The sequence below is a fragment of the Prinia subflava genome, chromosome 3 (genome assembly GCF_021018805.1).
Source record: "Prinia subflava isolate CZ2003 ecotype Zambia chromosome 3, Cam_Psub_1.2, whole genome shotgun sequence".
Lineage (NCBI taxonomy): Eukaryota > Metazoa > Chordata > Aves > Passeriformes > Cisticolidae > Prinia > Prinia subflava.
The window spans coordinates 40029317-40052498 of record NC_086249.1 but is presented as its reverse complement, the minus strand read 5'-3'; the positions used below and the strand labels follow the sequence as shown (position 1 = coordinate 40052498).

Below are 23182 nucleotides of genomic sequence, written 5' to 3'. Positions count from 1 at the left end.
TCACACGATGTTGCAACAGATTTCTCTTTACTCAGAGGCCTGTTTGCACTTTGGCCTTGGGGTAATGCAGGGGAGATATAGAGACAGAGACAGGTACCAATGTGACCTTCTCAGTGACCACTGACCCAGTAGCCACCTGTCACTGGTATTTCATGCAAGGCTGAAGTTCCTCCTGGGCTCTGCATTTTGGCTGCAGCAAGACCCCACCTTTCTGGCAATGGTGCAGGTTGGATTCCTAGGTATTGTTGAAGGTCTCATCCTGAGACTGCAGTCACACAAGTGTTTGCCCACACACATACCTGCTTGTCCAGGGGGCTTCATGCAAGTCAATGAATTTACCCAGGACAGTGAATTACATATTAGTGTGTTTGATAAAAGGGGATGCAAAGGTTTGCAGCATAAAACACTAGTGATCCAAACAAATGTGACAAATAAGAGGGAACAATTATGAAGTTTAGAACTGGCCATCCCAAATGCAAGTTTGCCTGAAACTCTTCTTAATATGTGTTTAATTTCATCCAGCTATTGCCATTCTTTAAAGAAAAGAATTAAACTTCCCTCTGCTCTTTCAAAACCAAACAAAATCTCCAAACTCTATAGGAAAGAGCAGGAAAAAATAGCGGGTCTGGAGGAACTGATTCATGAGGAAAAACATAAATAGGCCTTGGTGAAGTGGCAGCTCAGAGGCAATGTGATAAACCGACAAATATTTGCAGGCTGTAAATACCAAGGATAGAATTTGGTAGGACAGAGTCAGACATATCAGGACTAAAAGGAGTAGGAAAAAAAATACATGCTGGGAGTAAAGGAAAAGGACAGTTCAGTAGGATGCAATACAGCTGGGAATTAATAGATGGCACACCTATTGTGCAGGGAAGAAAGTGCTGATAAGTAAATAGGCTGAGAGAGATGTCAGGACTGTCCATCTCTCACTGCTGCGGTAAGGTGACTTATTAAATCTCAGCCATTTATGTGTGTGCATGCTTAGCTTTCAAAACCTGGCTTGGCTGTATGTTAAACACCATCTATCAGACTGAGTTTCCCAGGCCCAACGCAAATTTGGGCCACGTGTGCCACCCCCTCTGCAGCCACAGCAGGTACCCACAGGCAGAGTGCTCAGGCAGCTCCCCCATGTGCCAGTGCTTGTCACTGCCATGTGGGCATGGGTCTGGACAGGGCAAAACTGTCTCCTTGGGAGTTTTGACCTCGTGTAGGACCAAAACATGAAAATTGAAGAAAGACCCTTTGAAAGCTTGAGATAGCCAGAGAGCCTCTGAACAGGTCTCTGCCCCGGCTGAAGAGGAAGGTTTCTGCTCAGGTTCTCCTGCATCACCCCAGCAAGGCCTCAGACACAGTAGAAATACCCGTTTTACAAGGCTCAACATTTTTTTTCTTCTGCCTCTCCCACTGCTGCCAGAGAGTGCATCTTCCTCAGCAGCAAAAAAGGCCGAAGGTTTGTCCCAGCCCCAGGTACAGCCAGGCAGGCTGACCCAACTCCACCCCTCTGCCCAGCCCTGGGTGCGGAACCGGGATCAGGATCAGGCAGGAAAACCTCCGGCCAGCCTTGCCCCAGCTGCTCCCAGCTCGGAAACCTCTGAACAAAATGTTCCCGGCTGGGAACTGGGAACAGGGAGCGGGTGTGCTCCTTGTTGCAGATTTGCTAAAGCCCTTCCACAAGGCAAAGACGGTCCCTTTGGCTCCTCCCCGCCCCACCGGCGGCCGATGAAAGGAAGCACTTCCAGCGAGGATCTTGGCTCGTGCTAAGGCAGAGTTATTTCCTGCTTGGGGTGTGCTGGCCTTACCCTCTGGAAATGGGAAATTCCACCCTGAATCCGGCGGGAACTTATTTCACTGACCAAAGTCCGTCCTGTCTCAGCGACATTCTGTGGGAATTTTTGCTCTGAGAAACCAGTGGCTTCTGAGGGTGGAAAATGGAGCTTTGTCTAGGTTTTTAACCAGCGTGGTTAATCCACCATGGGAAAACATTGTAAAATGATCCTTTAGTGAATTACCAATCTGCTAAACTAGAAATTAGAAGCAAAATTGATTTAATTAAATCACCAAGTTATTCACAGAGTAGAGACAGCAGTATTTATTACGGCCAGCCCACTCTAGCCTGCACCCTGAATGCAACAGTCAGGCTGATCAAGTAAAGCTGCTGCTCTGAGTTGGTAAAGCCAGCACTGAGGTTACGAGAGGTGTGAGGGGGGAAGGCCTTTAGGTCTCTGACTTCAGCTGGAACGGGCACGGCTTTCGCACTGTGTTTACTGGTTTCCCTTCCCAGCATGTTGTGACTTGCCCTTCCAGGAGTGAAAACAGACCTACAGATGTTAGTTCAGCACGCTCACCTGTATATGCTCTGAGTTTTGGCTCTGAGCGCTGCGTTCCTGCTGCGCTCCCGACCCGCCTCAGCAGACGCGCTAACGCGGTCCCGCTCAGCCCGGCATGTGCCAGGGCTGGGCACCCAGGGACGCCGGGGTCCGTGTCCCTAAACTCGATTTCTACGCGGTTTGCATTTAAGTGTCACCAAGTTCGACCATTCACCAAGAATGCAAGAAGAAAATGACCTCTCTGGCGGACAGGCAGGGAGCAAAGCTGCGTGTGGGGACAGCATGGAACAACCGGGCAGCTGTGGCAGAGGCAGGAGCAGCAGGGAGCCTTGGGCAGGCAGCCCTGTGCCATCAGGAAAGGGAGAAAATCCCAGGTGAGGCTGGCCCAAAGGGTTAGGAGCACTGCCAGCCCCCCGGATATGAGGGGCTTTCAATGCCCAGGACTTTTCCACAGGCATGGTTTTCCAGGGATAAGGTTTGGGATATAACGCTCTAAATGGGGTTAGAATAGCAACTGAGCGAAAAAGAGAAGAAGCATTCAATATAATGATAAACGAGGTTATTTTTATTGAAACGCTAAAGCATAACGCCAGAAGGGGCAAGGCACAGCGCCTGGCCTCAGGCTCCGGTGTCCGTGCGCTGGTGCAGCAGGAGCAGCGGTGCTGCGGTGCTCGGTGTGGGGGGACAGCGGCGCAGCCCCGGCGCGGGGCTCCGGGGACACCGCGCTCCTCTGGCAGCCGCGTCCCGCAGAGCAGATGCTGCCCGTGGCCGTGACCGGCGTGCGGGCAGGCAGCATTCCTCATGTGCTCCCGGGGTCTCCCGATTGGTGTGCTCCGCTGAAGGGGCTGGTCCTTGAAGTCAGCTCCTGTGCCTGTGACAGATGATATTTTTATGCAAGAAAACAAACCCAGGATATCTGATGGACTGTGTTATCTTTACAGACAGCTTGGAGCTACAAGGCAAGAAGTTTTATGTTTGAACTTCAAAACTGTGAGTGGAATTTAAAAGCAGTTTTAAATGCCTCCTTTTTAAATTATTTTTATTTTGTGTGTGCGTGCGTGTGCAACTTTGCATGAAGTATATATATCTGCATAACTTCATTATCGAGCAAGCTGTTGTGAATTCTCCTAAGATGAAATAATTATTGCTTTGGAAAACTTCACAAAGTGTTAGCTGCATTTACAGCTGGACTAATATATGTGTACAGTGAGGAAGAGAAGGATGTTCTTTTCAAATGAGTGCAATTATTCTAGTTGGGAAATAATTTCAAATCATCTTTTCCACTGGAAAATCTGTTTGAGCAGGACTAGTTGTACTGAGGGAGAATCTCCTGGGAGTTATCAGCAAATGTCAGGCTGGTCTATGTGTCTTTGTTACAGGCACATTTGATGTTTGCCTGTGTGTGGAGAGGGATTAGGTAAAAAACCTGCTGTTACCATTGTGTGGCACTGCACTTGCTGGATGAAAAATCTGTTGGTACCAGGTGTTGGAAAGCTGGCCAATTAATGATGATTGCAGGAAATTAGTTGGAGAGAATATTGTCCATTGTGATGCAGATTTGCAGAACTAATTCTAACAGATACATTGCACTAGCACAGCAGGATCATTTCTGTAGCTGAAACATTAATAACCTGCTCTTTCTTGCGTAGGATTAATGAAATTAATTTCTGTGGGAGAGCTCTAAGGGTTGATATCCAGACCAAGAGTCCAAACCTGAGCAGGCACTTTGCTACTCCAGGCTTGTGATATTTTCACTTCCTAATGGGAACTGTCCAGGATGGTCTAAAATGACCCCTGCCATCCTAGAGTGTTATTTTATCTACAATCTTGTATGAAAAGAGCCACATGCAACAACTTTTCTTGATTCACTTTGATGTTAGTGCAAGCTCTCAAATAACATGCTCTGAAAAAAAAATTAAAAAGAAATAAAAAATGAAAAAAGTTGTCTTAAATCCTGTCTGTTCCACAGCTCTTTCTAGCTACCCCAAACTTTCCAACTCCTTTCTCAATTTAGCATACATTTTCCTTAGTAAGCAGGAATGTTTCTCTTCCTCATGTTTCTCTTTCTTGGCAAGGGTGTTGCATCAGTTTATAAATTTATATTCTGGTAAGTCCAGGTGAAATCCATAGGCTGAGTGAAAATTGTGGGTAAGTGGCATGTTACTGCTAACTAGGAATAGCAGAAACCCCATCCCTGGTGGATCCATCACCACTCATTCTCCATCTGGGTGCCTCCAGATCACGCAGCAACACAAACAGCATCCAGATGAGGTGTGGGCATACAAGTGCATTTCTGCTGCATTAGTCAGAGCACATAACATGGGATGAGACCAACTTAGTACAACAGGCAGTGAGGCAATTCCATCCATTACCTGCAAAAAAGTAAATGTCAGTATTTCTTCAACAAATGAACTACTGGAGTAAACCTATAACTTTTTACTACTCTTCCATCATTGGTTGCAGGGTTTTTGTTACACCACTGGCTTCTCTAAAGTCAGATATACTGTATCACCAAGCCCTGCTGAGAATTAATCTGAACTTATTGGAAATCATGCAATGATGATAAATCTTCCTTACAGTGATTCCTTTTCTCTATCTTTTGTTGGTCACTAGAGCAGGGACAACCTGGGTTTACCCAGCAGAGCAAAACACAGCATTTTTCCCAAAACTGAATTTGGCACCAACAGAAAAGTGCTCCCACAGAGAAAATCATGAAACTCAACATATTTTCAGGCCAGAGGGGCCTTCTTATTGATGTGGAGGAAATCCTAAACAGAAGAGTCCTGCTCATAGGTGTACGATGAATTAGTGTTCTGTGTTGAACAAACTGCAGCATTTTTATTTCGATAATGTTAAAATCAATACATTTTCTTTTCACTTTCTAAAATAGCAAATGAGGCTGAAAATCTAGGCATATATAGAAACGCATTTCAGCAGACTGTCCTTTACATGCTGACAAAGTCCTTAAACTAAAGGGTCTCTACAATCCTTATAATGTAAAATGTTTCCTCTTCGTGTCACATAGTTTGGTTCTTCTTGTTCCCTTAATTTGGCAGTATTTTCTCTATTAGATATTGCTGCCTAGATAGAATGGGCCAGATTCTCAGCTAGCAAGCATGAATAGAGAATAACTTCATTGAAGTCAGTGACATGACCCTGGATTCATTCCAGTGTGACCAGAGTTGGAATGTGGTTCAGTACAGGCAGCTGCCATCTCTGCCAGGCTGGCCTAGGAGATAAACAAAGAGTTACAGCAGTTGTGCGTGTTGCTAGCAGAAGGATGGTCCTCCCAGCTCTCAGTTGTGCTTTCACCTCCAGCTTCTTCCAAAAGCAAAGATTAAACAGAGCAATCTCACTTTTATTCCACGAACTTCAGCTTTGTGTCTCCAGTCTATGCAGGGTTGAAGCTAAATCCAGCTTCGTGCCTTCATACCTTGTCTAACCCTTTGACATCCATCTCAAGAAAGCAAATGTATGTGTTACACTTTATTTTCTTTCCTCCTGCTCAGAAAAATTTTGTTTTCCTTGATAATTTTTTATGTTTGTGGGGTTCTGTAGTGGTGGTATAGTTTTAGGAAGCTTGGCTTCTTGCTGTGAAAGTGCTGCTCCCTGTGATACTCCTGGAAGCTGCTTCCCCATTCCTGGAGAAAGTTCTGGTTTCCGTCTCTGTTGTGTGATGATAACCACACTGTTCCCATGGCCACCTACCCAGCAAAATAACTCCCAGGTCTTTGTCGTGGAGAGACTAATGGGATTATTTTGTATTATAGGTGGGGCTTCCTTGCGACCGTTTTGATTTCCCTGCTCTGCACGCTAGGACAGTCCAGAGCTCCTGCACTACAGAGGAGAGGTTTTGTGTGGCTCTCAGCAGGCTCTGTCCTATCTCCTGGGATTCATCCCAAAGGCATTACCTGGCCTTGTTTCAAATGGGAGAGGAAGCTCTGACTGATATTGCTGGTCAGAAATATCCAGTTTATACCTCTCTTGCTGCAGTTAAAGAACTGAATTCTGTGATATTTTTACCAATAATAATTCATCACAGCTAGTTGGAACTGCCAGAGCTACAAAAGGGTCTGAAGGGGACAACTCTGGATAGGCTCAGGTGTGAGGCTGTTTCCTAGTACTCCGAAGGGCAAACAAGAACGTGGTATGTTCAGATTTTAAGGAGTTCATCACAAATGCTACCTGCTGTGAGAACTTCCAGGAACGCACACATCTCTAAACATTCAGTATCACCAAGAAATAAACACACCAGCAAAACCAACAGGCCTGTTCTTCTTTGGTTTTTCCAAAGTTCCTAGAATGAAGTGTGTTCATATCTACCACTGAAGTGGGGATTAGATGAGGCTAAGACAGCTGAGCTGTAGCTAAAATAGTTTCTTTTGAAGTACTTTTTATCATTATATATCAGATATTTTTGTGCTATGTGGGCACGTTCTCAACAACAGCACTCTATTAATCAAAAATAACTTACTAAATTCCATCTGTTTGAGCATAAGTTTTACCTTACAAAATACTCACATGATGTATGCAGCCCAATTACAAAATTTTTATTATTTTTTATTTATCAAAACTTTAAAACTTTATAAAACCTTACCTTTTATCACTGTTTAGTATTCTGTGGCATTTTGTAGCTGATAATATGTATGTATCACAGGCTGTTATTTTGAAACAAGTAGTTCCACTAGGAAACTAGAAAAATGTGCCTGATATTTTTATTTTTAAGATGAAGATTCCGCTTCTACATGTGCATTAGTGAGATGAGGATATTTGCTGTGCAGTTAGTCAACAGGGATTATGAAAATGATCAAGCAGGTGAAGAGAAGCTGAGCACATACTAAAGAGTCCACAAAGTGAAGGAGGTCTGTGGACCTACGAGATAACACCTTGGTCACAACACTGCTAATATCTCTGTTTTTTCAGGACTGAGAAGTATCACACTATACTTTCACAAAAGCATTGCCAAACTGGAGCCTTTGAGTCACCTGAGAGCAGCTGTCCAGAAGCAATGTGTGAAAGGAAGGGAGTTAAGGGCAAAGGAAAGTGCTGTAAAAACAGACTGGTGCTAATACAACACAAATGCTCCTTGAAGCTGAAAATGAGAAAGCACAAAAGCTGTCAAGGGGAAAGATGAGGGTATGAGTAAGAGTCATGTACCTCTGATGTTTTTTGCCCTTTGTGCTATGTGTCTCATGCCTTAGGGTAAATGAATAATACTCTGTTTTGAAGACAAATTAAGTTACTTTAATTAATGCATAACGCATTGTTTTGAAGACAAATTAAATTACCTTAATTAAATTGCTGGTTGTGGGTTCTCAGAAAAAAAACCAACTGTATTCATATGTCAAAGGCAGGGGCATCATTTGGGATCACACATGTAAGAGGAATGTTCAGGGCTGGAGGGAGGTGCACCACTGCACAACCCAGACCACAAGCTCTCTGGCTCTATCCAGAAAAATTAGAGGGTTCCCAAACACTGTTGATCCCAAAACCTTTACAGCCACAACTGGCTTTTTCAACATTTGAACTGCAGATGCTTTAGTGCCACTGCATTATGTCCTGAAATTACAGGAGTCTGAGTGGCATATCTAGACATCATAAAAACCCCAACCTTTTTAAAACAGTTTCCGTATCATATAGAACCAGAAATTGATGCGGTTTCTCTCTGTCCCTCTGTGAATAAAGAGCTAAGAGCTCTGTCCCTGGCATGTTATTGTAGTGACACAAGTAGGTGAACTAAATATATTTTAAACAGGGGGCATTTAAGGACTGGTTGTGAAAAAAACAAGTGGTACTGAGTCTAGTATTTTGGAGTTTAGCCAAAGAAAAAAAAAAGAAAATAATATTGGATATTGTCTGTCATTATCTCAAGCTGAAACTTTGAAAATTCTAATCTATATCTTTATACCCCGATATATTTTTTGCACTCCTATATCCTTACACTTGTGTTCATGTCTTCATACCTATCCTTATTAACCTGCAGCATTTAGTCCCACCTAATTCTAATTTTTGGAAACAAATGTGGATTTATCTTTTGTGCAAGGTAGAATTGTAGCCTTCATGTAAACCAAGAACATGTATCTCAAAAGAGAATCCAGGCAACTGAAATGGAAAATAATTAAAGGCAACTTAAATACTCATGATTTTTAAACACTTTCTAAAGTTTTTATGGGTGGCTGGAGCAAAGTCTAGTCTTGGGCTGAGCAATGCTGCAAATCCATTAATCTAATGGGAACAGAAATAACATGATTAAGGTACCCTGAAACATTCTGTAAACTGTGCTGAGAACTCCCTCCTGTGTCATTTCTGCCTTTGAAATGTTCTGCACCAAAGCACAGCAACAGCACCTGCAGGCAGCTCAGGCTGGGGAGGAAAGATAAGGATGCTCTGCCCCTTGTTGTATCAAGAGAGCAGTATCAGGAAGGAGGACTGTGACTGTATTTGTTGGAATTTGGTGGGGGTTAGGATTTAAAACATTGCAAAACTCCATGAGAGCTGTGATGCCAATATAGGATCAGGATCTCAGTATCAGCATAGTCTGACATGCCTAAACACAAACATGATCGTCGAGGATGCGTGTGCTGTTGCTATTTCATCATTTTAATTGCAATAATACCTAGAGGTGAAGCTGTGCTGTGCCAGCGGCACGCAGTGCATGACAATACATCTACACGGTGTGTCTGCACTCCACTTGTTCTGCTCCACTTACAAAAAAATGCCTGTGACCTCAACCTTGGGGTGATTTAAGCAATCCTGCCTGGCTGCAGGATAAAGCAGAGGTAGAGTATAAAACCCCACCCACCCTTCATGCTATATCTGAGGACTTCTTGAACGCCCCATTAGTCTTTCCACTATTTTCATGGAGGGCAGAGAAGGATTGCTGTCTGTTGGGTCCTGCTTGCTCTCTCTGTGTGGGTGTGAGTCCCTACAGGCTGGGGAGCAACAGCACCGTGTCATGCCAGGTCCACAGCCAGTGCCCTCACCCCTGAGAGCATCTCACAGGCTGCAGAAGGCACAGCTGCACCTCCTGCCCACAATACCCCTGATCTCAGCAAGAGGGATGCTGGGTGATGCTCCAGCACTCCTTCGTAGAATCACAGAATTACTGGAAAAATTTGGACAAGGTCCCTAAGGTCATTGAGTCCAGCGACTCAACACAGCAACATCAAGCCCACCACTAGACCATGTCCCTATGTGCCACACCTACATGTGGAAACACATGTCTCCCAGGAAGGGGGAAACCTTCCTGAAGCAGATTTTCAAGTGTGGTGGAAGAGCACTGTGTTGTCTCTTGGGCAATGTGGCACACAGTTACTCCATCACCCCTCCAAGGAATTCAGGCATTAAAACTTCAACACCTTAAATTATGCTGCTAGGGTCAGGAGCTGTGATGCCTCAGGCAGGTATCCAAGCCAGCCACACTAAAGCTCACACAGAATTTCCAAGCAAGTAAGTAAAAATAACATTCCTTCTCATGTTTTTGGCTCTTGCTGTCTCCATTCTGACATGGATTAAGCAACCACACAGATAGCAGCAGAAGGAGATGCCAAAGAGAAGGATGTTTTATATAAATAATTGCATGTACGGCTCACGTGTAGTCAGGGGCAGCGATTTCAAATGCTGCCAGTGATTTCAGTGGGTGCTCAGTACTGAAAGCGAGAGGAGCATTCCTCTTGCAGGTCCTCAGTACAGGTTTCTGCAGCACTGAGGTTGGCAGTTTGTCAGGGATAGATCTGCTCTTGATTGCTGCTCTTCTCTGGCATATGACACCTTGGGATGCATGCACTGTCCCTTTTGAAGGTGACTTCCATTTACCTTTTCCCCCCCAAACTTAAATTGCCAAATGCTTCTGAGAAATATCTCCATGGAACTGAGATGCTGCTCCATACCCTTTGCAAGTGTAAATTAACTAATCTTGCAGAAGTAATTGACAGAAAAATAATTTCCCTGTGTCATGACAAAGAGTATTGTAGTATGAAAGTAATGACTACATTTTAAGCAGCTGTGAATTGTGCATTAGAGAGCTCTAGAAGTGAATATTGCTCACAATGAAATTTAAATTGCATTTCGTCTGCATCTAGCTGTTTATAAATAACACTAAGGTTATAGCCACAATAGTCATTTTTGTTGCCAATTTCTTATTGCCACTGACAATAGAAATAAAAGGTCTAGCTAGCTGATGGCCACTGCAATAAATGGAGGTTAAGATACTCTTTATTAGGCGCAAATTTTGCTAGAAATGGGAACAAAACCCTTGATACAAGCACAGCATGAAGTGAAAGTGCCTTGAAAATTTAAGCAAACATTTAGCAGCTAGCACCTCTTTCCAAAACTAGTAATTAAAAAAAAAAAAACAAAAAACCTCTCCTTGAACTTTGTAATATATATTGGGATATATATATTGATACAAATTTCTGGCTTGGACCTAACTCTCAATTTACCTGGCAACCACATTTAGATGCAGAAGAATATGTTGTTTAATATGCACTGTAGTAGCTTCCAAAACCTGTTGGATCCTGCACACACAAGCACTTGCACCAGTCTGCAGCAAACTCTGCATCTTTCAGTGATTTGTAGCTCACTCTGTGCCTGCAGCCTTGGTGCAACAACTCCCTCTCACCGTGCCTGCTGCTGGCCTCCTTTATGTACAGCTAGCTTGTGAGACTGACCTTGCTGTGCATAAGGGATAGGTAAAGACAGTCCTGCTTATGGTTTTGATATTTAGCAGCTCATCAGCACAACAGAGCCCGCCAGCAGTCCTCTTTGATCCTAGCAGGTCTTCCTAGAGGGTTAGAACTCATGTCCAGCATCTTTATGTGTATTTTACTGTGTGTGGACACAAAATCTGTGTGGGCATTTCTCAGCAGGTTAAGCTGCCCATGCTGCTGTAGTCACTGTCATGTCCTTGCTGCATTTTAAAGGTGAGCAGGGGCTGTCCTTTCCCCCAGGGGTGGTGGTGCTGGAGCCACAGGCAGGAGAGGCAGCCACATTTGCTCTGGGACCCTACTGGTCTCCAGTGCTCTTCTCCAGCCCAGGAGCCACACACATGTGCCCAGAAACTCTCTGCTTCTTGGAAATGCTTTCTCTGAGGAATGCAGCACTATCCAAATGGCAGGAGAAGAATGCAACAACATCTTTTCTTTGTGTATATTTAAAGTATTTTTGATTGTTCCGCACTTGAGCCATTGCCATCTCACGTCTCACAGTTTTACAACAGCAATGGGTCCTCAAGACAGGGTTTCAAAGATGAAAATGGGGTGCATTGAAGCAGGGCATGGGGTTAATAAAGCCTACAAAGGAGGTGAGACTAAGAAATGCAAAGCAAAGCAGACATGGGCAGTGATGTATTATGGGGATTGGCTCAACTAAATGGAAATGAGTATCCATTACATTTTTATAAACCAGGCAAAAATAATCAGAGGTGGAGATAAACTAGCTTGAGTGTGAGTACAAGCTCTGCTGCATACTCCTCCATGATAATGGGATCAGTTACAGATGTAAAGAATTTTTTCTGCAGCCTGGAATTAGCTGGCATAGCTGAGTATGCAGGATTTTAAAACATACCCTGGTTTTCTAGTGGCCCTCACAGAAAATGAGTAAAGGATCTGAAAAATCAATGGAAAGAAAAAAAAAAGGCTGAAATAGCAACGGAGAAGCAAATGAGTAATTTTGTGCATGAGAGACTCTCCTGTGGGTTTTTTGCAAGCATCCCTAACACTATTTTCTGCTCCTCTGACCTTTCTTACCATTTTGTAACCTTATAGAGGTACAGATATCACAACTGGCTAATGCCTGGGAAGAAGCAAAGGAAATAAGCATCCCTCTGCTGCCAAAAAGCATAAGAACATGAGTAATGAGAAAGCTAGTTTTATGTGACAACTGGTGAGGATTTACCTTGAAAAAAGAAATATTCAGTCTGAAAACTTACATCTTGAAATTGGTTGTAATTGGAAGCCAGTATGGTAGAGCAAATTGGAAACCTTTTAAGTAGGGGCTAAAATGTTTTTTCTTTAAGTGAGACCTGTGTATTAGCTTCAGTCTGAGAATAAATATTTTGAATAAAGAATTTTTTGATAGAAATCTATAATTACCTTTTTAATATTGCTGTATCCATCTACTTAGCAAAAACTCTGCCTTTATTAGCTATTTAATCATCTGAAATACTCTATTACCAAATGCTTAGGGAGAGCAATGTCTCTGTCAGGTTCTGCAGCTGTTCAGTTCTGTGTTTAATAACCTGTTATAGTTCAGACCCTGTAGAAAGTAGTCACTGAAACTTCTCTCCTTTTAATAAAACCCCAGGTTATAAATATGGTCAAACTAAATCCTTTTTGAAGCTAGCTTCACAGAATTTTTGTCCTTGCCTAAGATTTAGATTGCCTCACATTCTCCGTCAGCAATCATGTCCCTCAAAAATGTTTGAAAAATTGTTATTTTAAGGTCATGTCCTTGCATGTGTGACAGCTTAGGGGGACTCTGCCCCAGCCTCAGCAGGAGCAGGGATGAGGAACTCCTTGTGCTGTGCTTCCAGAGCTGTGGCACCCATCCAAGATCTGGCCAGCAATCCTATCTGGTAATAAACCTCCAAACTGCCAAGGAAATGATGGAAATAAGGTCACACCTGCCAGTGAGGATGCAGCCCTGGTGTAAGTGGCATTGATTAACTCCCAGTCCCTCTCCTCCTTTTTCCATGAGGTTCTCTGCTGGAGGCAGCTTCAAGAAATCTTTCTGTGACCTGGGACAGTATTATTCTCTGTGCTCTGGCCAGCTCCATGACTTTTCTCCAAGAGATGCTGTTGGGAGAGTACATCTATGCGCAAGTCTCTGGAAATTTGTCAGGGCTTAGAATGCATGCAGAAGTGTTAGTGACCATGTACCTGGTTCTCCTGGTCATCTCCTCATCTCCTGATGGGTAAATCCCAGGTCTTTTCTGCACTTTGGCTGAGATAGTCAAGGAGGCCAGCCTTTGCCAGCTACGTTATTCAACCAGTAGTTCCAGGGCTGTCACTGTCAACAATTTGTAAAGCCAAGATAGCCAAGAGAAGCCTTCTGAGGAGCCCGAGCCTTGTAGGCCATTGCAGTAAAGAAGGAGAAACACTGGGATCCACAAAAGGGAGGGCAATTCATGGTAGTCATCATTTAAAATATCAATTTATACAGCTAAGGAATGAAATTACCTAGTATCTAGTTTGTTCTTCTGCCACTGACATTTTCTCCTTTGCATTCCTTTGCCGTGAGTTCAGGCTGCATTCTCTCCCCCACACCATATCATCTCCCTCCACTGCTGATCCCAGATGAAGCCAGCTGAAACGCAAGGAGCACAAGGGAAACTGCAAACTAAGGCTGCTTAGTGGGTTTCTCAAGCATAAGGACTCCAGGGACAAGAGACTTGGCTTACACTTGGTCAGGGAAGGTTCTGCAGCTGGCTGGAGGTGGGAAAACAAAACAGTGTCATTATTTTTACTTTGTTAATGAGACATCAGGGTGGGTCTCTACAGCTGGAAAGACAAAGGGTAAATGGAAGTCAGGCCTATTACACAGATTCAACAGATGTCTCTAGCCTTCCCAGAGGTGATGGTAATGAGAGCAAATAGTTCCTAGCCCAGCCCATAGTGAAGGCTTTCTGTGGTAGGAGGACTTTGCAGCACAGTGACTGAACAGACAACAGATGGCTTCACAGCCCCACTTTGCCCCAAATTCACTTGAGGGTTGAGGAAATAAGATGACAACAACAACAACAACAAAAACCCAACAGGTAGAAGAAGAAATAAAAAGTAGGAAGAAGAAAGAGGAATGAAAGTCCACATTCACTTAACCACAGTCAGATGAGCATGAGTTGCAGGGTATTACAGAAACAGGTTTTGAAGATGTTATTTTGAAGACTGTTACTATGTTAGCTATGTTAAAAGTTAAAATTTAACTATATTTAAAGACTTTAACTACATAAATAATATAAATATATAAAAGATTTCTTTAAAGTTCACTATATTAACTTTAAATAGGAGGAAAAGGAAACCAGAGAGGCAAGTGTTAGTCTCAAAGTTGAATCTGCTGCTGTTAACTTCGAAAAGGAATATTCAGTCTCATAGTTGTAAATTTTGATAGAAAAGATGAGCTCAGAGCAGAGAGGACCAAAAGTTTGTGTCCATGAGGAGGATATGAGAGGATGGCAATTTGGTCTCCTGAAACCAGAATGAGAAGAGCTGTGTTTTGTATGGATTAAAGTGAGGTGGTTCAGCAGGTGCCTGAATATTGCAATGAGGATGGAGTGCTGGCCTCACATTGCCAGGATGTGACCTTCAAAGAGCAAGACAAAAGCATTGGCAGCCTAGAGGGAGCATCCTTGCAGTGGTGCTTCATGGGCTGTTGCGTTGTTACAGCAATAAAATGTAGGACAAGAATGTCCAAGCTATGTTTTTGTGGCACTGCATCAAATGCTAAACAAGTCAGTAGCCCATTTACATCACACTGAAGTGCAGTCCAAATTATATAATTACTTTTTTTATGAAGACTAATGTGCTTTTGTCTTCAGGTAGTGTCAGATTTCCCCAGTCGGGTTCCTGTACATTGCCAAACCTTCTGCTTTCTGTCTGGACTTCCAATTTCTTGAATACCTTTTCTCCTTTTCTTGCTCTGGATCACTTTCTGTGCTGGTCTCTCTCAGTGCCTAATGCACACCTTATCATACTGACTATGGCATAGTCTCTGAATGCAAATTCTTCTTTAAAGCAGTTTGTTTCTGGGTAGCTCTCCAGAAAAAAATGCCTCATGTGCTGTTGTCTGTTTCCTTTATCCCAAAGCAAATCCTTGCTCAGGTTCAAGCACATCTGTTTCACATCTCTTTATCTGATGTCACTTCTCACCCCTTCCTGCTTTTCTCCATCCTGCTTCAATGTTTTAATTCTCTGTGTTCATCTGATTTACCGTGTCATCTGTGCCATAGCTATTTGGCCCAATCCTCATCCTAATTATGGAAATTTACTCCACAAAGATGGAGTGAGAGCAGTTATTCTGGTGTTGCCGATACACCAGGACCTGAATCTGGGATTGATTTCTTTCTTGCAATAGCATGTGTGGTTTTGGCAATATCATTGAATAATGAGCCTGCTTTCATTTAGAGTACTCAATACCAAATGTAAAATTTAACAACGATAAATTCTGAAAAAAAACCCTCATTGTATTGTAATTATCTGTCTACAAACGATGTCATCTGGCAAACAGGAGTCACTAGAGAAGCTCCTTTCAATGCAATCATAACTGAGAACAAGATGGACTTTTCCTGGTTATGTAAGCCATTAAACCAATGTGACAGACAGTGTAGCCTTCAGCAGCCTGCAGCAGGGAGGGCTTTAAAGGCTACATTTATTTTTAAAAACTTAAAAATACTTTTAAAGTTCTAATCTCAGGAATAAGAAGGAAGACTGGGAGTTGGTGCCTGGAAGCTGTGAAGCTACAGGAAGGAATAGCATAAATCCTTCAGTTCATCAAGGACCATAAATACAGCTTGACTCTCCCCTCATGCTTCATTTTCACCTGTTATTCAGCTCACTGAAGCTACATTTTCTCCAAGCATCACACTTTGGCTGAAAAGACAGCACGGCTTCTTGCCAGATAAAAAGGCTTAAAGATATTTCCATGCTTATTTGATTTGCTATGAATGTACAGATTTGCCTGTTTTTTCACCATCATGTCCTCACATTCCTGCAGCGAATCTTTCCTGTTACGCTCTGGGTCTCCCAAACTCCTTGCCTCTACAGGTTAGGGGACATTGAAAAAATGTGTAACCCTTGAGAGTGATGACAGCTTTTACAAAGCATGTTGTTGACTTGTACAGATTCAAGCAACGGATGGGGTCTGTCAGGGAATTTAGCCACAGGCCCAGAGGCTGCCTGGGAATGCCGGCTGGGAAAGCATTCCCTGGCCAATGGTCCTTGTGTATGTCTGAGCTGACTCACAGGTGAAAGTGAGAGTCTCCAGGACTACTGAAATCCCCTGTGTGAGATGCCCACACAGCTTTCCTCTGTGGCACAGAGGGAAAAAAAAAGAGAGGAGACATAAGCAAGTGTCTGTAGGCATCTTTGTAAAAGGACAAAGAAATGCTTTTGCTGAAGCCAGCTTGCCAGCTTGGTGCCCTGAGAGCAGCCTGAGGATGGGAAGCACCCACCGACTGTGTGTGTGCACATTTTCATGCAGCTGCACTTAGGTGACTGCCTGTGATGTGTGGCTCAATCCTTTTCCCAGCCACTGTCAGGACGTGACATCGATAAAGGAAATCAGCTGTGAACTGACACGGATATAACACTGACACATATTAGAAATATTTCAAAGCCATTCAGAACCTCCTCTTTTCTGTGAGCATTCACTTCTTCTGGCCCTTTGTGGTCTCCCTGACCTTGTCACACTCTGTGAGCTGCTGACACTTCATCCCTGAGTTATGACAGGAGTTCTGGATTTGTCCTGTCCTGTTTTATGATGATGATTTATCATTTGTATTACAGTCATGACTAGACGCCTCAAGCAAGATCAGGGCTTCACAGTACAAGTCACTGTAAAAACATGTATTAGGAGACTGTCCTGCTCTGAGAAGATCACAAACAAAAGGTGGAAGGATGAAGAGAAACATGTAGATGTGAAATGCAATACCCGCTGTAACAGAGGACAAGCACCAGGGCAGGGAGCAGCAGCGTTCCTGTCCCCTGGCTCCTGCCTGCCCACGTCCACACTCTACTGTCTGCTACTCGTCCCCTGTCCTCCTCTCCAGGGGCTGTGAAGGGGCTGGCACCTTCCAGCCTCTCCACAGCTCTGTGTTCCCCACTGGCTGCTGCAGCTGCATTGCTCCCATGCAGCTGCTCCATCACTGCTACTGCTGTGGCACTCCCAAAATTATTAAACTTCCATTATTTCCATAGAATCATAGAATTAAGCTTGGAAAAGACCTCTAAGATCATCAAGTTGAACTGTTAATCCAGCACTACTTTGATCACCGCTAAATTTCTGCCCCAAGTGCAATACATACATTTTTGTGGGGGGCTTACAGGGGTGGTGATTCTACCCCTTCCCTGGGAAGCCTGTTCCCTGAGCACCCTTTCCACGGAGATTTTCTCCTCATATCCAATCTAAATCTCCCCTGGTGCAACTTGAGGCGGTTTCCTCACATCCTGCCACTTGTTACCCTGTGAGAAGAGAGTGATTTTTTCACCACAGAGCTGATAGCTATCACTACCAGCAGTTGTTGGTTGTCACATCCAAAGTGAGACCAGATGGCTTCATCTCTCTTTAGAGCAAAATAAAACAGGTAACTTAAAATGATTGTAATCTTATATATACAAATCTAAGATATCTTTGGTGCAAGACTGACAGTGTACTAAACTGAAAGCTCAGAGCCATACTGTGGGACAGCTGCATCCTATCCCCACTTATGAGGCTCAGATCTCACTTTTGGCTCTACCCAAACACTGCCCTTGCTTTGCCTCTGCAGTACTTAGGGGATAATTGGAGGGTAACATTTTTTCTCCTTTGGTAATTGTTATTGCACTTGGCGTTATGACCAGAGCTGTTCTCTACATATAAAAATGCAGTTCACAGAGCTTAACCTCAAAGATGGGTGTGTGGACTAGCATCAGCCCTGGGTTTATATGAATAATACATGAACAATGCTTTGAAAATGCTGTCGACCTAACACTCCTGTAAGTGCAAAACTATATAGAGAAGAAAAATGGGATGCAGGCTTGGTCTGAAGATTTTCAAAGGGGGAAAAGCCAGACTGTGCTTACAAAGAAACTTTGTTATGCCCTTTAGGAAAACAAGGAAATAAAACCACTGAGAGCTTCTCAGCCTCAAACTGCTCATAGGAGCACCAGTGCAGCAGTCAAGGGTAGGTAGACATGCTGAGAGGGCATTAGTGTGACAGGTAGGTAGGAAATTGAGGGGCTCTAGTGGGCTTACAGTGAAGGCTTACAGGAGACTCTGATGCTGACTAGACTCCAAAGCCTGCTAGAAACAGGAAAAGATGCTGCTCTCAAAGAACCTGGAAACTGTGTCTTGCATCTAAGGGCAAAGGAAATATTATCACACCAGCAAAGCCACTGCCAAAGTTACCTAGGGGACAACCTGTCCTTCATCGGGCTTTTGTAAGGAGCGGCCCGACAAAGAATGGCACAACTTGTAGCTCCAGGCAGATAGTCTGTCTTGCAACATCTGAGCCAACTTTTGGAGCTTTCATGACATAAAGTGCTCCCTCCAGCCAATATATCCTCCATCAGCGTAATGATAACCCTGCAACTGTGGCAGGTGGCACCAGGCAGACATTTTCTACCTACTCAATTAATCTTCAGGGAGCTCAAACACACAGCAATGATCTGCATCAGAAAGACATCAAGGAGTGTTTGCAAGATATAGGAATTCCTCTTTTCCTCTCAGAATCAGGGAAGGTCCAGACTTCCTAGGCCACCTGCATCTTTCCCACGTGTGCTCCACAATTTGCTCTGTGTGTTTGTCCAATTCCTTTCTTCACAACACACTTCAGCTTATGTTGATTATACCTGTATGATATAGTCACCATATAATGCCACAAGGAGTGGAAACTTTACCCATAAATATATTTATAAGGAGATTTTTTTTTTTACCACTTAAATGCATGGATGCAAATAACATCACAATAAGCAATCTGTGATCACATCCCGAGTAGGACCTTTGCTGCTGTTTAATTAATCTCCATCCTTTTTTAATTTTTATTTTCCTTTTTCTTTTTAATTTAATTTTCATAATTTTTATTCCTTGTATAAAATAGACACAGAAGTGGTGCTGGCCTTCCTCACAGTCAGTCCAACCATGGCCCTCGTGCCTCAGCACAGATGTCACACATGTCACATGCTGCTCTTTCCATTGACCAAGAAGCAGCCTCAGCCCAAAATGAATCATCAAACGTACTTTCACCACTCAGCCATTTTTATGCCTTGTCTGTGTGAGACAGCTATTGACAATCCAGCAGCTCAGGCTGGTTTTCTGTCCCCTTTGTAGTCAGAGATATGAGGCTGATCTCAGCTTCTTTAAGGGTGAGATGCAGAGCAAATAGGAGACACAAATTTATGGCACCAGGCTTTGCTACTTCCACTTCTCAGTGAAAAAATCTAGTTCTGATGTGTCATGTGGTCTGTAAAGCAGCTTGTCATCATGTTCCTTCAGGAAATGTGGCGGAGCTGAGCTGCCAGTGGGGCTCCCCTTCAGTGTATGAAGCTCAGACACCCAGTCTGCCGTGAGAACTCCCTCCTGAAAATGCACACTAAATACAACACCAGCATGAAGAGGTTTGGGGTCAAATCATGGCAATTTATTTTTGTGGAGACACACCCATAAAAAGCCTGGTTGCTGCACTTCTCTTAGTCTGTTGGTATTTACCAAACAACCTCAGGCTGCAGCGTCAGCCAGCGGTGCCTTGCAGGCTGGATCACAGCTCGTTCACTGCGTGCAGTGGCACTGTAGGAATAAACATTATACCTGTGAGGTGGAGATGTGTTATTAAAGCCATAAAGATAACAACATTGCTCCTAAGTGGAGAAATTTAGTTCAGTGTATATTACTGTTAAATGGCAAAATTACAGTTGTAACAATATGGGGATGTAAATGTAATTGTGTATAACATCGTGTAATCATTAAAATCCATATAAATTTTGCTAACTCAATTTAAACACAAGCAACTACTGCTTGACACCTGAAACATTAGCATAATATTCATGCCATATGGCTGGCATTTTCTGTTCCTTATATGTCACTCTTCATTCTTGTCAGCTGCTCACAAGAACTTGCCAGATAATATCTACACCATTGCCAAAAACGTCTAACAGCTGGTGTGGTACTGGTTAAACACTCCGTAATGTTTCAAACTTTAGTGCTCCTATCTATGCACTAGAGAGCTGGTTCTTGGAGCAGATGTTTAGGCTTTGTTTTTAAATTAACTTCAGTCTGCTTTTGTGTCAGCAGTATGTTTTTATGCTCCATCATGCTGCTGCCTTCTGTGAGATGAATGAGCTCAGCAGCATCCAACCTCAAAATGCATCAACTATCATGATAAACCATGTTAAAAAGGCAGCTCAGATCACCTATTGGCAGAGTTAGTGATGTCTTCCATTTCCCTCTGTCCATGTGATCCTCCTTGCAGCACGGAGATGTGCATCTGCTCGATGCCCTAGATGCCACTGGCTGCTGGAGCCCTTCTCTGATTCAGCAATTGGCACAGAGGTTCCTAATGCCCAAATGAGACTCCCGAGGGATCCAAGCCACAAGGTGGACTTAAGACCCCGGCACTGCATGGCCATGGTTTAGAGCTGTGTCTGCCCCAGCTGGGGATTGGGCAGCAGGGTCGGTACTGGCACCCAGGCTTGCACCTGAAGTGGTCCTGAACCTCACCCTCAGCTGGTAGGATTTGAGGCCACTGAGTGGAGGACTGAGAACAGGAGACATATTTTTGCCCTTGTAAATATCCCTTAAAACAGTCCTAATGACTAAATCAGGAATTCTCTAGTGTCTTCTGCATGGAAATCGGTGTGAAATCTGCTCATGCGGAAATCCATTTAGTTGGATGATTTACATATTAAGATTTATGATGAGCCAGGCACATGAATGCTGTTGAATTAAACAATCATCCAATTTCATAACCAGTCTGGTTTTATGGATAGGACATGCAGTTCCCTTGGGGCTGTGAGCTTAAAAGTCTGATTTACATCTTTGGAAAAGAGGACTCCTCGCTTTTTTTGCTTTGTGCTTTTTTTCCTGGAGACAAGGAGTTATCTTACCTTTTGCACCTTCAGGTTCTCTTCCAATGGAAGACACCTCCCAGTTAAAACACTGGGTTGAATTTCGAGGCACTGTGATAAAGGGTATTTATTGAGTAGGTGCTAGGACATTCTTAAGTGCCCAGAAGGCTTTGTATGGACAAAAACAGAGAAAAAGAGTGTTGGAGAGAGGTGACCTCTGCCCCACCAGAAATGGACAGTTTTACCCTGCTAGGCTGCTTTACATCACATAGACGATGACCTAATGCATGTCTTTTTGACATGGAGGCATTTTAATTTGGGCTACCTTTTGGAACAAGCCATCCTTTCTGAGCCATGACTCCCCTGTCCTGGCTGCCATACAGGCACACAACAAAAAAGTGACAGCTGAGTGAATAAGCTTCCCATCTAACACGAGGCAAGAAACAGAGGTATGGGCACACAGAGAGTGTGGGTAAATATATAAGTTCATGCTATAGGCAATGCTCTTAGCATGTCATCACCACCAGCAGTGATTTTTGCCATACAGTCATTTTTGCCATTTGGCATGCATAAACACTGGATATTCTGACTGTGGCTTGTGCCTCTCATTTTCCTCTCCCTTCATATGCAGACCTGCTCAAATGGAAGAAGAGCTGGCAGAAGACTTGTGCAGTACATATATCAAAAAGTAGATTTGCACAGGTTTTATTCTTTGCAGACGTTTCTGCCGCTATAATGTATCCCTGGAAATTATCCATCTTGGATAATGGATGGAATTAGATTATATACAGGACAAGATGCAATTATTCACTGAGGATGACTTGGATAAACTGGTAAAATGGGGTCTGCAGCTGGGCCTGTCAGCATCTGGTTTGTGTGCACACAGAGGAATCACAGGGGATTTTATCCTTGGCATTAGCTGTAATAGGATAAACATATTTTCTGTTTATTATAATGCAGTCTTTTACCCACATTACAAATCATTACTCAGACATTCACTATCACATAACTGCTGGTATCACTTATTCCAATAAGGTGTTATCCACGTGAAGTCCCTAAGTTGAAAAAAACCATGATAAAAATGAAAATAAGCTTCATCTTTGATGAGGAATAAAGACATTACCTTAGGCCAGAGAACTGCATCAGGATGCTCATAAGACCTTTTCAGTGCTCTGGGATCCAGGGCAGAAGCAAATGTCAGCCTACTCATTTCTTATGCAGGCTCAGCTCTTTTCCTAAGGAAAAGCTTTTCCTCACACCAAAGTTTGCAAGCTCATTCCTCAAGTAGACGACCAAATGGGACACTCTTAATTCATTTAGATGCTTGGTGCATCCCTTAAAATTATTTTCTACTTCTTTAAGCATTTGGACACCTTTGGAAGTCAGGCCCATCAAGACCATGCAAAGGGCATGAGAGCTGAGCTGCCCTGCTTTTCCTCTCACACCTTGTGAACGTGCTCATTGACATATCAAGGGCTTGAATTCAGAGTTAGGGAGCAAAAGTGAAAAGCTTCTGCTAATGGATGTTCATGCTGGATGTTTAAATTTTTGTCCATAGAATCTGTAAATATTTCATTTTACGCACAATAATTGACACTAAAGGTTTGGCACAATTCTGAATTTCTGAAACTAAAGAAGTTGGTTATCAAACTATGATGTTCTGCTGCAAAAAGATGACTAAAAAGAATGACATGAGTAGATGTTCCTGGAGGCAAAACATGTAGTACAGTGCAGTTCATTACTTAGTAATGTAGCACACAAATGTGATTGTAATCTATCATTTTTACCACCGCCTTGAACACGATTATAGCCAACTTGCTGGGTCATCCAAGTACCTCTACGACCTAGGCAGTAAGTTCTTTTCAGCTCAAGCCATTGCAAATCCATCATTTAGGGTGTTCCATTTATGTTCTTTAGTTTATGAATGTTAATTATTTGATGGAAATCATTTCAGTGCAAAGGTAATCGGGTGATGCTTATGACTGAGTGTCAGCCAGCAGGTTGGGAAATCGGTTTTGCGTTCTTTGCTGTTAATAAATTTAGCTTTGGATGCATAAGGGGGTCTGTGCCACAAAAAAAAGTGACTCTTTTTTAATGATT

At 43.2% G+C, this 23182-nt stretch overlaps 1 protein-coding gene and 1 long non-coding RNA gene across 5 annotated transcripts in view; one reads left to right on the top strand and one right to left on the bottom strand.

Moving 5' to 3' along the window:
* Positions 1–2412: 2412 nt before the first annotated feature.
* The window catches only part of STARD13 (StAR related lipid transfer domain containing 13), a 285754-nt gene continuing 264984 nt past the window's right edge, over positions 2413–23182 (top strand). For 2 of the 4 annotated variants that reach the window (XM_063394785.1, XM_063394782.1), the window contains exon 1: positions 3182–3320. The gene's annotated coding sequence lies outside the window, so the exon portion shown is untranslated. Of the gene's footprint in view, positions 2705–3173; positions 3321–23182 lie in introns of those variants that run through there. The other 2 variants (XM_063394783.1, XM_063394784.1) reach the window with 2 other exon arrangements.
* The window catches only part of LOC134549212 (uncharacterized), a 40268-nt gene continuing 20161 nt past the window's right edge, over positions 3076–23182 (bottom strand). The window contains exon 3 of the long non-coding RNA XR_010080027.1: positions 3076–3201. This is a non-coding gene — a long non-coding RNA (uncharacterized LOC134549212). The remainder of the gene's footprint in view (positions 3202–23182) is intronic.